Source organism: Mus pahari, chromosome 3 (assembly GCF_900095145.1).
Source record: "Mus pahari chromosome 3, PAHARI_EIJ_v1.1, whole genome shotgun sequence".
NCBI lineage: Eukaryota > Metazoa > Chordata > Mammalia > Rodentia > Muridae > Mus > Mus pahari.
Genome location: NC_034592.1, coordinates 8,671,574 through 8,685,885, shown reverse-complemented (window position 1 = coordinate 8,685,885; position 14,312 = coordinate 8,671,574).

Here is a 14,312-nt window from a genome sequence, read left to right as displayed (position 1 = left end):
AAAAAACAAAAAAAGAGAGAGAGAGGAAAGGAGACAGGCTCTGCTCTAGTAGGATATGTGTGTGACTACTTGTTTATTTTCAGGTACCACAAGTGCTAGGTAAGCACTTTACCACTGAGCTATACCCCAACTTTATATATATGTTATATATATATATATATATATATATATATATATATATACATACATATATATGCATGTAATATGCTACTACACATATGTAAGACTTACACTGTAGGATTTCCAGTGGTCTAAAATCAATCTTTTTATTTTAAAAATTTTTTATTACTTTTATATTTTTAAATTTAATTTTATTTTTAATTCATTTTTTACATTGCTTCAGGGCTCAACCTAGGTTACTCAAAGGGAAGGCAGACAGCTGGTGGCGCTACAGAAATAGCCTGATAAATGAAAGTGACCAGAGAGCATCACAGAGTCCAAGAGACATAAAAGGAGTAACCTGATGTCTTTTAATCAGGCTTCTCAAAAAGAAGCAAGGCTGTCTAGAGTTACCAGAGTCTCCTGTGAACCCCAACAGCACCACTTCTTGCTGGTTGGTTGTGTTGTGGTTGCCACCATTTGTTGGTTTTGCAAACTGCTCCCTAAATTTAGTGTGAAATGCTATGCCTATGCAGAAGGGTTACACTGTACAACATGGGAGCAATATGAACACACTTAGAAAGGCAAGTCTAAAGGGAGACTGCCAGCCCTGCTCCATCCCTGTGGGTATATGCCTCCCCATGGAAAGGAGATAGGTTATGAAAAGGGGCCAGCCCTGTGGGTGTATGCCTCCCCTGTGGGTGTATGCCTCCCCTGTGGATGTAAGCCTCCCCTGTGGGTGTATGCCTCCCCATGGAAAGGAGATAGGTTATGAAAGGGGGACACAAGATCAGCACCATGCTTTTCGGAGATTGGCATCTGTATTAGTCAGGGTTCTCTAAAGTCACAGAACTTATGGGTAGTGTCTATATAGTAAGGGGATTTATTGATGACTTACAGTCTCCAGTCCAACTCCCCGGCAATGGTCAGCAGCAGCTGTGAATGGAAGTCCAAGGATCTAGCAGTTGCTCAGTCCCACAAAGCAAGCAGGTGAAGAAGACAGTGAGAATCTTCCTTCTTCCTCCCAATGTCCTTATGTAGGTCTCCAGCAGAAGGTGTGGCCCAGACTAAAGGTATGTACCACCATGTCTGGATCTGAGACTTGCTTTGTCCCAGATGACCTTGAACTCAGAGATCTCCCTGTCTTAATCTTCTGGGATTCATAGCCTTAGCCATATTGCTGGGCTCTACTCTAACTAGAATCATAAATTAAATTAACCCACTTATTTATTTTAACCTACATTCTGCTACATGGCTGGTTACCTGTGCTCAGGTGCCATGTGTTTGTCTTATCACATCGTTCCAGCAATTTCCTACCTGGCTCTATCCCAAATTCTTTCTCCTCCCAGATGTCCCACCTTCTATTTCCTTCCTAAGACATAGGTCATAGGCTTTTTAATTGACAAGTGATACAGTACACAAGACTCTCTACAAATACTGGGTTGTAGAATTACTTCAAAGATCAAGAGAAAGACATAAGTCCATGATGAGCTAGGGAAACCAAATTTTCCTCCAATAGTCCTAGACTCGTTGTTCAGCCTTGTTTGCTCTGGAGTCTTGGTGATTTCTTTCCCTAGCACTCATGAAAGGACCCAGCATAGTTTTGTGGGATCTCAAGTATGGAAATAAGAGAGAAGATATACTTCAGAAAGGACTTAGCACTACACTCAGTTTGCACATTTATTTATTTTCAATATTGTTAGTGTAGAAGCTTGTAGGTTCAATGCATAAATAAAATGTCCCAGTCTGTTCATATTAGACATGAGTAAGACTATGCTATCAGTAAATAGTAAGAAATTTGAAATGAATTAGACTTTTTGCCATAATTGACCAGCACAAAGATGACTCTTGTGTTAACTTTCATGACTTCTCCTTTTTATAAAATGCATTGCAACCTTTTATAAACATAGGATACATTTCTATCATCTGGGAATTTGAAGGGCTTTTTTTTTTTTTTACCAGTTCTGTTCTCTATTAAATAACTATTGAATTTCCTGTTTGGGAAGATAGTAAAAATAAGAGAGTTCAACAATTTTCCCAGCTCTGTCTTATTCTGAAGTATACAGCATGAGCCTGACTATGCTATCACTTCTCTGTGGCTTACAGAATGTCATTGCATCAATAAGCTAATAGAATAGCCCATCTGTCTAAATTCATAAACACAAGGACTACTATTGTCTTAGGGTTTTACTGTTGTGAACAGACACCATGACCAAGGCAACTCTTTTTTTTTTAATTTTTCATTTTTTAATTTTTTTTAAAGATTTACTTATTTATTATATGTAAGTACACTGTAGCTGTCTTCAGACACTCCAGAAGAGGGCGTCAGATCTTGTTACGGATGGTTGTGAGCCAGCATGTGATTGCTGGGATTTGAACTCCGGACCTTCAGAAGAGCAGTCGGGTGCTCTTACCTACTGAGCCATCTCACCAGCCCCAAGGCAACTCTTATAAGGATGATGTTTAATTGGAGCCGGCTTACATGTTCAGAGGTTCAGTCCAGTATCAAGCCAGAAGCATGGCAGCATGTAGGCACTCATGGTGCGGGAGCAGCTGAGAGTTCTACTTCTTCATCTGAAGGCTGCTAGCAGAATACTGACTTCCAGGTACCTAGGACTAGGGTGTAAAAGCTCATGCCCACAGTGACACACCTACTCCAACAAGGCCACACCTCCTAACAGTGCCAGTCTCTGAGCCAAGCATATACAAACAATCACAACTATTTCTAAAAGTCTTCCTAAGAGAAAGAAAATTCTTAACTAAAGGGGAAATGGCCCCTGAAGCAGGGGAGGCAGCAAGATCCAGCATCCCCAAGAAGAAAAGGAAATTTTCTTTCAAGGAGAAGCCTGAACTTGGGGCTAGTTGCAAAAGACCAGCGCAAAGAAAAAGTTCCAGAATGCATCCCTAGAGGATTAGAATGGGTGGACATGTTTAAGGTGGCCCATGATATACCTTAAACACACAAGCACAGAATTCTTTATTTTTTTACAAATTTAAAAATTTTAATCTCAGGTGCTTGTTTTTGGTAAGGCAGAGTCTCCGAGGTTAGCACTGAACTCTGGCCAATATGGCTGTAGGCTTCTGATCTTCCTGCCTCTGCACCTCGGGTGCTGGGATGGGGTCGCAGGTGTGTACCACCACATCCAGTTTGTGTAGTGCTGGAGATTGAACTCTGGGTCTGGGCTTTAGACCCATCATTCTCATTTTTTTAACCCTAATTTTAAGTTCTCTGGTGTACGGATACAAGAAGAGAATATCTATTTAGTTGATTTTATATATAGGTACACTGTTTGAAATTCAGAAAAAGGACCTTAGTAACTTATCCGTACAATCTGGTCACCTCAGCTGGTCTTCCACAGGACCCAGGAGAGTGGGAGGTCAGAAGGAAAATCAAGGAAAAGTCTTCACTATTCATCATCTGGAGCTTTATTTCTTAAATTTTTAAAATTTCATTTAGTGTGTGAATGTGTGTGCGTGTATCCCACTGGTTCTCAGGGATCCAATTCTAATCACTAGCAAGAACACCTAATATCATTGTCACACATAGTCCTAGAGATTCTAGCTGACATTTGAAGTAACAAAATGAGAAGAGAAGAAAGATACAAAGCTACAATTTGGAGCTTATATAATTATCTATCTAAAAAAATAACCCAAAAGATAGGAAAGCTTAACAGTGGTGCTAGATATCAAATTATGGAACTATTCTTTTGTCTGTGCCACTTACAATCACATAACTACTTATATCCAAGCAACCACTTACAACAGCAGTGTGAACTGTGAAATATCTAGAGATTAGCCTGACATACAACATCAAGATCTCTGTGTGGCCTGTGTGTGAAAGGCTTCTTCCTCAGCATACCCTCACACCCTCATACCCCCTACTCCTCCACCCCTACCCCACTTACCACCCCGAAAGCCAAAAGCTTCCTCCTGAGCCTTGATGCTGCTAGGCAACAGCAGTATTTTTTGATGAGAATAGTCAGGTTCAGGTCCTTGGAGCCTTACTCTCAGAGGGGACTGCAGGACTGGTCCTGCTCCTTGGCTTTTGGCCAGAAGGTAAGCAATGCCTCCTACTGCCCTCTCACCGTGGTATAATATGAGAGATGGGATTAGATCATAGAAGGTAAGCAATGCCTCCTACTGCCCTCTCACCGTGGTATAATGTGAGAGATGGGATTAGATCATAGTCTGGACACTCCAAAACCAGGAGCCAAAACAGACCCTTCTTGTTGAAGTTGATCACCTCAGATGGCCTGTAAATGTAACAGAAAGCCTGCAGACACAGTACCATAACACTGTAAAACTGCCTTCTGGGATTATCTGAATAAGTGGACTATCTCCCGTGTTATTCAGAAAGGCAATTATTACAAAGAGGTCAACTTCCCTCAAATTATTCTTTTCACGGAATAAAAACTGTAACTAGCTTTATGCTGAGTTGACACAAATCGGTTAGTGATTGAGGGGGGAGGGCCCAGCACATGGTGAGTGGTGCCATCCCTAAGCTGGCGGACCTGGGCTCAGTAAGAAAGTAGCCTGGGCAAGCCACAAGGAACAAGCCAGGAAGCAGCTCCCTACCATGGCCTCTGCATCAGCTCCTGACTCCAGGTTCCTGCCCTGCTTAAGCTCCTGTCCTGACTTCGATGATGAACTATATTGTGAAGGTGTAAGCTAAATAAACCCTTTCCTACTCCCTACACACACACACACACACACACACACACACACACACACACACACACACACACACACCTAGCTTTCTAAATAAAGTATCTAAAACTGACTTTGAAATTTCTGTGAAAGTACTAAGGGTTGTGGTTAGTTCAATCTGCTTTGAGGCTCCAAGTGAAAGCAAGGTATTTTGCAGACACTCTGTCCCTTGAAGCCCTGAAACTCCACCTCATAGCTCTGTTTCCGTTCATTTTCTTCCACCATTCTGTGAACCTGACACATCTCTACTTGGCCTCTCAGCTCAGCTTCCAAAATCAGAACACCTTGAAGGACAACTATGATACAGTGAGTGCGTCTCTTCAGGGCTACACTTGGACTTTGGCCCAGCAAACCATTACTATTGGGGCAGCTCTGCAATCATACATGTTATCACTGTATCCAGATGCCAAGGGTTAGGTTCTATAGAGTCCCCTTTGTTGTTTTTGATGCCACTATGATCTTGAGACATTCTCCACAACTCCAGGTATCTGATCCTGGGTTTCAGGGTCTCCTCTGCATGGCCCATCTCTGCTGGCTCCTGCCATTACCATCACATGACTCTTCTGATGACATGGTTTCCCTTGCTGGTCTTTCCAAGATACTTCTCACTCTGTGTTGCCACACCTTAGTGGATAGAATTGTTTTCCTCTGATATCTTGCTTCACTTGCTTTTTTATCTTTCCCATTCATTCTTATCATTTGGGTTTGACCTATGGGTCCTTACACAGATTTCCAAATTCTGTTCTATTGTCATCTCCCGAAACTATGTGTACTTGTTTCTCAAGTTTTCCCCAACAATTCTGAGTTCCTTGCTGGTGACTGATAGTTACCTGCAAAAATCCCCCAGAGAACAGACAGCTCAACTATAGTGCATGGAGTGTCTTCTAATGATTTTCAATAATCTTCCCAACAATCTTTTGACTTTATTATCCTCATTTTATAGACGAGACATAAAAACACTTCATAATTTACCCTGTTAGTGTATTCATTACTTTTCTCATCACTGTGACCAAATTCCTGAGGGAAACAAAGTTGAATGAGGAATTGCTTATTTTGAGTCACAGTTTCAGAGATGTCAGTCTACAGTGGAGAAGTGTGTGGCAGAGCACTTCAGGACGTAGAGAGAAAGGGATACTGGCTCCCTGCTTCTCTCTCTTAGTCTCCCTTCAGATGAGTTATCTTTTCTCACTCAGGCCTCCACATACATCCAGAGCTTTGACTCACCATGAGATATTCTAAATCTAGTCAAGTTAAAAAATGAAGATTTGCAGAGAAATCGCTTGATTACCACTACGTACATCAGGCAGCTCTAGCTATAGGGGATTAGGAGCCCTCTTCTGGGCCCTTGGGGTCCTCAAATGAACATGTGCATACACACATGCAGATATGCATAGACATAAACAAACAAACAAAAGCTAAAACAGAAAGAAATGTAGTTTGATCTTTTCTTAAAATCATGGGGGTGTTGAGTGAAGTGTGGAATCCCAGCACTCAGGAGGCAGAGGCAGATGGATCTCTGAGTTCAAGGCCAGTGTGGTCTGCACAGTGAGTTCTAAGACAGCCAGAGCTACATAGTTAGACCCTGTCTCAAAAAGCCAAACAACAACAACAAAAAGGCATTGGGGCGAGCCATATAAAAATTCTTTTACCACCAGAGACCTACATCTAAGAATGGATTAGGAAGAGGCCATAGCGTTCCCCTGAGTCCCAGTCCACCATGAAAGTTCCACGTGATCACCCCACTTGAAGTGTCCTAAGGGCTGGGAATAGCTCTGTGAGATGTTGGCTCACAGATTAAATCCAATCTGATTTGCCTGTTGGTTTAAGTGACAGCCTGTGCAGGGCTCTACTTCTCACCAGCCATGACTGCTTGATGCCAAGACCCTGGCTAGGGTTTGAGCGTCTCAATTTCTGGGCTTGTTCTTCCTCATGTGGACCTAGGCCCACTGGACTTGTGCCTGTCATTTCTCATGGAATGTTCAAACTCAAAGCTCTCTCCCATTCACTTTTGATAAGCTTTTGTGCCCTTTTCATGTTAGTAAATATGTGGACCTTGACATGATGTGGCATGTGCAGACAGGATGGAGAGGGTCTCCAGCAGTCCTCCTCCAGCAGCCTCTAACAGCTCAGCTGGGTTTACCTCTGTGTTCATGTTTCCACTTTCCAATTCAAAGTTCTCAGTATCCTCTCTCAATTCTTTCCCTCCTTTTCTTGCTAATTTTGCTTGACTTTACTGCCACCTCTGTGACCTATGGTTTCATGGGAGAGCCAGATGTAGCTGTGGGACTTCGCTAATTGTTCCCACAGAAGATGTGCAAGGGAACTGTGCAGATGCAATTTGTGACAACAGTGTTATACAATTTTTGTTGTGGTGTGGGGTTAGGGTACAGGGGGTGCAAGAATGCTTCAGAAATTATATGTAAGGCAATCCAGAGGTAAAGGGCAGAAATTACAGCAACTATTACGGCCAGGAGAGTACTCTCTGGGATATGAAGTGTTAAATACGGCCCCGTCAGTCCCACTGTGCATGTGCTTCTTTCTGCTCTACATGCTGGCTGGGGATGCTGCAGAGACCTTCGTAAGTATCTGCTTCCATCGCTTCTCTTAGGATACCCAAATCAACCCAACCCACAACACAACACAACAACAACAACAACAAAACCTACCATGCAAGAAAAGAAAAGTAGTCTTTAAGATTGACGGAAACTGGGGCTAGAGAGATGGCTCAGAGTTCAGAGCATTTATTACTCTTGTAACGGACTCAAAGTCAGTTCCGAGCACCTACATGGTGGCTTCCAACTGTCTGTACTTCAGTCCCAGGGATCCAGTGCCCCTTCTGATTTCCGCAGGCATGCATGTGGTACACAGACATATCTAGGAGCAAAACACTAATATACATAAATAAATGCCCCAAAAATGCTTTTAAAGATGGCTAGAGGGCTGGTGAGATGGCTCAGTGGGTAAGAGCACCCGACTGCTCTTCCAAAGGTCCAGAGTTCAAATCCCAGCAACCACATGGTGACTCATAACCATCCGTAACAAGATCTGACGCCCTCTTCTGGAGTGTCGGAAGACAGCTACAGTGTACTTACATATAATAAATAAATAAATCTTAAAAAAAAAAAAAAAAAAAGATGGCTAGAAAGTGTTCAAGAAAAGGAAAACCTGAAATCTAAACCAGAAGTCCAAGATCTTTCTTCCCTTTTATGACCAAAAAGTACTAGAAAAGGTAAGTTTGCCTCCAAATGAAAGGACTTATTATTACCTTAGCTTTCTTCTCCTTCCTGGTGCCTTTTCTAATAGCAGAGGAATGGGGGCCTGGTGGGGAGATGTTTCATTGATTGCCAGTACTTCTTTGAAATGACAAGAGGGAAGAGCAAGGTTAGAAAGCTGTGATGCTGACCACCCTGCTTGTTACTGCAGCGCAAGAGAAGTCTTCAGTCAAAATAAGGTATAAGCGTTTGTCAGTTTAATTACGCATGCTTTCTCTACCCATGATTCCTCTGAGTAATCAAATATGAGTGACCAGACAGAATGAGAGACCAGTATCTCTTAGTAGTCAACTGGGATCTAATCCTGCTGCTGACATACAATACTCTTGTCCAAAAACAAACAAACAAACAAACAAACAAACCTGGAAAAAAAGTAATTGGCACCTGTGAATAAACCTTCAAAGTCTGTGTTCACATCAGGTTAAATTTGTAAGAGGAATAACTGGAATCCATGTTTCCTAAGTATAAAGATTTGCACAGATTGTACTTAAACTGACAACAGTTCCAGAGACAACTACTTTGAGGTTTTTGGAAAAAAAAATACAAAAGCAAAAACAAAACCCAACAACAACAAAAATAAAAACCACCTTGTTTAAGTTGTTGAAAAATTGAGCAAGAGTCCACTTTCTTGGGTTAAAACTCAGATTAGCTTGCAGTGGGCAAATTGTCAATTTTTTATGCAAATACAACAGCTTCTATTAATATCTTAGAATTCTAAAGGTGGGAACTAACACACAAGAATCAAATTTTGAGCACAGCCACCTTTTAGCGGAATTCTTAGGGTGTTTAGACAAAACTATCTGTCAATATACCCGTATGTTTGTACCGTATTTTACAAAGTATTTGAACTGGCCTGGTTTCTAAAAGAATTATTTTTTTTTCTTCAAAATTATTTGTATAACTGTTAATCACTAAATATTTAAATATTTAAGACAATTTTTATTACACTCATTTCTTTGTGCATTTCTGTGTGAGCTCTCCCACTCACTCCCACTCACTCCCACTCACTCACACGTGTGAAGGCCACAGGACAGCTTGCAGGGCTTGGTTCTTACACTTCCACCAAGTGAGTCCTAGCAATCAAACTTGGGTCAACAATCTTGGCAGCAAGCACATTTCACCATCTTAAAAATATATTTTAAAAAACATGTCAACATAAACTTCCCCCGTTATGTCTAAGAAAGTAGTAAAGACCAGAACTCTTCCCCCAGAACAGAACAAGTTGCACAATGACACAAAATATGCACAGATAATGGTGGATTCATAATGACTACAGAGCCAGGAATGGTGGTGCATCCCTTTGATCCCTTCCAGCAGGAGCAAGAGACAGGGGGATCTTAGTGAGGTTAAGGCAAGCCTGGTCCACACTTCAAACTTCAAGGCTAGCTAAGGTGACATAATAAGACCGTCTCAAAAAAATATTTTTTTACTATATTTCAGTAATTTTAAAAAATCCTAGAGTACAAGAAAAATAATTTCAGTAAATGGATGGAGCTGTGAGGAATAGCCCAGCCTCGAAAGGCAAATGGCACCCATCCTTACTCATGTGCATCCTGGGAAACTTAGAAAAGGGCCATTGGGAGGGGGGAAGTGAGATTATGGGATAAGAAGTAGATTCTGTGACTGGAGAGGTCATAGGCCCCGGGGAGTAACTACTGTTATTATTTTAATGAATGGACATAGCATCCAACTACTTGTAAATATCTATTCTTAGACACGTAGATTGGTACTGCTCTCAGGTCTCATCAAAGCAGCTTTCTTGCAGTGGATGGCAGGCAATTGCAGAGATTAACAATTTGTCAAAGCACAGAGAGGAAGTGACTATAGATTGCCCAGCCACAAATGGGACATCTGTGTCACATTCTGCCCCATGAAGCTCAGAAAACATCCAAGAGGAGGAAGCAGAAAGACTGTAAGAGCCAGAGAACTTGTAAGATTCTATGGGTAGGGGGCTGGTGAGATGGCTCAGTGGGTAAGAGCACCCGACTGCTCTTCCGAAGGTCTGGAGTTCAAATCCCAGCAACCACATGATGGCTCATAACCATCCGTAACAAGATTTGACGCTCTCTTCTGGAGTGTCTGAAGACAGCTACAGTGTACTTACATATAATAAATAAATAAATCTTATTTAAAAAAAAAGATTCTATGGGTAGGGAGGACTGCTACAAAATAGTGTCTTCTGGATATAACAGACTGCTGCACTGAAGAGCTTGTGTTACTGTGACAGAGCCAGTCAACATTTCAGCATGGATGGGCTAAGGCTATGAAGTCTCCTGGGAGAAGAATCCTTCTTCTTCCAGAGTGTGACCTGTGACAGGTTGCTCAAATTCCATCAGATGGCTCCGCACCCATGTTCATTTGGTTAGCATTAATTACACTCAAAGAAAGCCCTCATCATATACACAATGGAAGTGTTGAAGCAATAGAGAGAGAGAGAAACCAGATAGGAAAAGCCACGCAAGGAAACAGAGGCCTGGATGGACACTATTCCTCATCAAAGCCTTGGGAAACAGAAGGCTACCTCAGCATCCTTTCTGGAAGATAACATGAAGATTTTAAATGTCCACACCCTTTAAGAATTCCACTACAACAAATTTTCCATGAATAATCAAAATGATATAAGTAGATTTATACAGTAGAGGAGGGATTAAATATTGATGTATATCTATGAGCTATTTAAAATCATGCTTATAATTATTGACAGATTTTTACAATTCTGTTCATTTGTGTGCATATATGTGTGTTTATGTGTGGGGTGGTTATGCATGTGTGAAGGGCAGGTGAGCCTCAGTTTTCTTTCCTTAGGTGCAGTCTATCTTGGTTTGTTTGGTAGAGTGTCTTAGTGACTGAAAGCTCACCCAGTAGACTAGGCTGGCAGTCCAGCCACCCTCCCCCTCTGCTCTGGACTCATCTGTCTCTACACCCAGTACTGGGATTATAAGCATGCACCATCATCTCTGCTATTTTAAACACAGATTCTGGAAATAATCTCTGATCCTCATCTTGTATAGCAAAGACTTTGCCAATATAGCCCATCTGGTGAAGTTTTAAAGAGAGGTTATTAAATGACATGAACTAATGTATATTCTGAACATAAGCCCAGTATGTTTTCACCAAGAAGAGACAGAATTTTGTCTAAAAACAAGAAAGGCCAGATGATCAAACACTATGAGGTGCAGGATTTATCACTGTCTATGTATTAGTGATAGAATTCTCAAATCAGGAACAAAAACTATCTTCCTGGTGGGACTGCCTCTTGAAATGACCATTATAACTAGTAGAGTATATAATATGGCCCAAATGGATGACTCCAAGTTCTTCTTTTACTATGTGACTTCGTTACTCCAGTCATAAGGAACTGCAACTTATTTCTGTACAACTTGAATCTAACTGGGCTTTCCATCTGCTTTAAGCATGCAATGCAGTGGAAGTGATGTTCTGGAACATTCTGTATCTCCCAGGGATATGTTAAGGTTGTGTAGCCTTATGCTTCTACTTCTGCTTTTGGAATATGGCAACTATAGAAAAGTTGATTCCCCCTGTAAAGAAGGCAGGTGAAGAGGTCTGGGAGGGTTGAATAGCATATGTAGAGAGGAGAAAGGCAGAGAGGAAAGGATGTGTGCTTCGGCCCAGGCAATAGCCTTCTAATGGCTCTGTACCTGTAAGTTTTAATTCCTCTACCTCCACCCAGTTGCCAGCATGATCTCTCTCTAAAAAAAATATATATATATATATATATATATATATATATATATATATATATATGTATACTGTGTGTTTGTGTGTGTGTGTGTGTGTGTGTGTGTGTGTGTGTGTATTGGAGAGAGCTCAGTGGCCAAGAATACATGTTCTTGCAGAGGGCCCAAGCTTGATCCCAGCATTCACATGGTGGCTCACAACTATTTGTAACTCTAGTTCTAAGGAATCTGATGCTCTCTTCTGACCTCCAAGAATATGAGCAAAACACTCATACTTCTAAAACAATCTTTTAAAAGAGAACTATGCTATTCAACTTAAACTCATTCAGACACATCATATTGCTCTCAGAAATGTTTAAACCTGTAGATCTTGCCTGACTTCCTAGCTTCATCTCCAGATACCCTTTGTTTCAGACAAAATGAACACTACTTACCACACTCTATGTCAAATTCCTTCCATCCCCTATTTGTCTATTTAAATTTCCCTTAAATTTTAAGATTTGGATCCCATGTATGTCATCATGTCCCCTAGAATATTTATTTTAAGCCTTTCATGTGTACGTTTGACTGCATATATGTCTGTGTACAGTGCACATGTCTGGTACCTACATCAATCAGACAGAAGACTCCATCTCCTGGAACTAGAAGTACAGATGGTTGTGAGCTGCCATGTGGGTACTCATGACCAAGCCTGTACCCTTTGGAGAACAGCCAGGGCACTTGACAGCTGAGTCATCTCTCTAGCCCTCAGATTCACAAAGTTAAGATAGCTAACAACCAAAACCAAGTCAAGCTTTTGGAAGTCAAGCAGTAGAGAGAAGATGCTGTGTCTTGCCTACTTCACTTGTTTGTTCTCTCAGCATCTAGATGTTTACCTCGTGTCTTCATGTGGCCTTTGGGTCTCAATCACCCTCAGCTCCTCTTTTTTGTTTCTTTTGAGACAGGGTTTCTCTTTAGAGTCCTGACTGCCTTGGAACTCACTCTGTAGAACAGACTGGCTAGAAACTCAGAGATCCATCAGACTCTGCCTCCCAAGTAATGGTACTAACGGTATGCACCACCACACCCAGCTTCAGCTCACTCTTGTAAAGGGTAGAGATGCTCACTCTCCTCCCATGTGACTTAGATAGTAAACTAAACATAGCAAAAATGGTATTAAAGAAAAACTGACTTCAGACATGGAATTTGGGATAGCTACTTCTTGGTAGAGAAATATACACCTCTTAACAGGCCAGAGGTGAAGGTGTCTGTGGTGCTCTGCCCTTACTGCAGGGACTCACGCACCTCAGAATTTACTACCCACCTACACTCACCGTACAGTGGAGACAAGAAAGAGGAATCAATCCTACAGCCTTTGAATCACTGTCTTGGTTAGAGCATGGAGGAATGCAGAATGTAGAAGTGCGGGTGCTTGAAGAGGTTTTGCTATGAACGCTAAACTATGTAAAGAGCATCTAAACACCACAGGAAGACAGGATCCCTGGAGACATTGAAGGAACAAGAGAGGAAGGAAGCAAGATATCATAATGAAACATGTTATCAGAGTTGAAGGAAACTGGACACAGGCTCATATGGACACTAGCTCTTGAAAGGACTTCATCCTAAGTCACATGGGAGGAGAGTGAAGCATCTCTACCCTTTACAAGGGTGAGCTGAAGCTGGGTGTGGCCACGCATGCCTTTAGTCTCAACACTTAGGAGACAGAGGCAGGTGGATCTCTCTAAGTTTGCAGCCAGCCTGGTCTACAGAGTGAGTACCAGGGCAGCCAAGACTACACAGAGAAACCCTGTCTCAAAAGAAACACACAAAAAAGAGGAGCTGAGAGTGACAGGGACCCAAAGGCCACATGAAGACATGAGGTAACCATCTAGATACTGAGAGAATAATCATATAACAACCAGTGAAGTAGGAAGACACAGTGTCTTCTCTCTCTACTGCTTAACTTCCAAAAGCTGACCCTCAGGGCCTACATCCACTATGAAACCCTGATTACTTTATAGCAGCATTTCCCTTTTGTTAGCTCACTTATTCATTGAGAGACAGAACTTTCCTATGTAGCACAGCCTGGTCTCAAGCTAGCAATTCTCCTGCCTCTGCTTCCCAGGTGATGAGAGTTTAGATGAGTGATACCACACCTTATTCCTTCTTCTGTTAAACTCTACCCTACCTGGATGTATCATTGTTTTGTTTTTTTTTATGTATTCTCACACTATTTTGCAGTAATTATTTTGTGTTGTACATCACTTGGACTTCATGTGCTCTTTCATGAGTTGCTAAGTTCAAAAATGAAGGCTCAACATTATCCCATTATTTTTAAAGTAGATTATCATGCATATACAGCGTAACATTAGAATAATTTTCTTTTTTTATGGATAATTTTCTAAGTCTACTAAAACAAATATTCTGAAATGATAGAATGTGTACACAAACACAGAGCTTTGAGTCTCTATTAACAAAAAGTGTTTCAAGTGTCTTTTGTTTGTTTGTTTGTTTGTTTGAAGCAGGATCTCCTGTATCCCAGGCTGGCCTCGAGCTG